At 36.9% G+C, this 1,980-nt stretch overlaps 1 non-coding gene across 1 annotated transcript; it reads left to right on the top strand.

The window, feature by feature from the left end:
• The first annotated feature begins 1,599 nt into the window (after positions 1–1,599).
• Positions 1,600–1,705, top strand: LOC115857623 (U6 spliceosomal RNA). The gene has a single exon (XR_004041313.1). It is a non-coding gene; the product is annotated as a U6 spliceosomal RNA (small nuclear RNA).
• Positions 1,706–1,980: the final 275 nt, after the last annotated feature.

Below are 1,980 nucleotides of genomic sequence, written 5' to 3' on the forward strand. Positions count from 1 at the left end.
AAAATTCTGCAAAACTCAAGCTAGTGAAAGGGAAAAAATAAACAAGACTGTCAGTCTCCAAGGAAGAGAGTACTGTGATTATTAAAATTAATTTTAAAACTTTAGAAATGCATCCAGCATGTTTCAGTTTTCTCATGTGCAAGACTGGATGGGACCAGAGGTCTACTGTGGGTGGGGGATTCAAGTCTGTCTCTACTGCTGTCTAAATATTTCTCCAGCTGAGGAAGAAATATTTCCTGTAGATCTTAGCCATGAAAGCCAGACTCTCATGCCACCTAGGAAGACGGGAAAATTAAGAAGTCATGTAAGGGTAAGGAAGAGAAGAGGCTTCACCACCTGTTTCCTCCTTTAAGAGGTACTCCTCCTCTCAGAAGTAAAACATCCCAAGCCAGCTCTTTACTTTCCCTTTACACCATTTCTACCAGAAAAAGAAAAAAAACAAAAAACTAGAAGTTCAAAACCATAAAGGAATTAAATAAACATCACACTTCACAGAAGGTGAGAGTAGCATAACACAATGGCATTAAGCTTATCCAGATCTGCAGTGCTGTTCTAAACATTTGACTTTGTTCAGAAAAATCTCATTTACTCTTGGATCAATACTGCCGTGGCTTACACGACTAGTCACATTTACAACATAGAGTGTAATATGCCTCCCAAAGGGAGGCAGTCTCCATTCACTTTGACAAAGGGCAGCACATGCAGAAGTGGTTTTGCCACTGTCTGCTCCATGGTCAGGATCTGTAAAATGGGGGGAATCCAAACAGCGAAAGCATCCATGGTTCTCATGAAGGAATAGAGCTGACGCAGTTTGTGAACAAGAAGTATTCTTACCATCATTATTATTATTACCACCTATCCACACACTTTTAGACATATCAAGAGATATAAAACTTGTTCAGATAGGATAAATCTTCCCTTTTCTGTATTCAAATCAACCAGCTAAAAATACTTATTAAACATAGATGACTGATACTGAATCAGATACTCCAAGAGAAGCATAAGATAGAATGACCATCTTCGTGTGGCCAACAATCTTTTTAGACAGAATAAACTGATATATATGAAGTGACTTATAAAGTCATTTCAGAATAGCCCTAGATGGTATATAATTAAATATTAAATTACGCACAGTCAGGCACAAGTACTAAAATAAATCGGAGAAGGGACAGATCAGTACACACTAAAATGGAAAGACAGTAAAATTTTGCGCAAAGGGCATACTATCAGGAATCAGAATACCTAATAGTTCAATGTAATGTGGGGCCTGTGCTTGGTTTTGTCACCTGTGAAATGGGAATGACAGTAATACATACCTCTCAGGGTTATTTCAAGAGTTAGAGGAAATGTGAAAATGAAAAAAAAATCTGACTTTATAAAACAAAACACATTTTCTGTTTTATCATAATTGATGATTAGCCCATCTTTTATGAAATGAAGAGGATTTATGCCGTCCTTGAAAAAAGTATGAGCTAGAGAAGAGGGAGGACAGTTATCTAGGAAAAGAGGAAGAGAGAAAGAAAAAGTAGAGGGAGAAATAAGCAATAGGCATAAAAAAGACAAAGACCTGGGAAGGAGGGCAATAAAAACCACAGGCAGGTGCTCACTTCGGCAGCACATATATACTAAAATTGGAATAATACAGAGAAGATTAGCATGGCCCCTGCCCAAGGATACACAAATTCACGAAGCGTTCCATATCTTTTAAATTGGGAGATTGGGACTGACATATACACACTATTGTATATAAAACAGATAACTAATAAGGACCTACTGTATGGCACAAGGAACTCTACTCAATACTCTGTAATGACCTATGTGGGAAAAGAATCTCAACAAGAGTGGATATATGTATATATATAACTGATTCACTTTGCTGTACAGCAGAAACTAACACAACACTGTCAATCAACTATACTCCAATAAAAATTCATTTTAAAAACCTACAGGTAGTTGACTTCATTTTTAGAGAAAAGTAAA

This window comes from Globicephala melas, chromosome 4 (assembly GCF_963455315.2).
Source record: "Globicephala melas chromosome 4, mGloMel1.2, whole genome shotgun sequence".
Lineage (NCBI taxonomy): Eukaryota > Metazoa > Chordata > Mammalia > Artiodactyla > Delphinidae > Globicephala > Globicephala melas.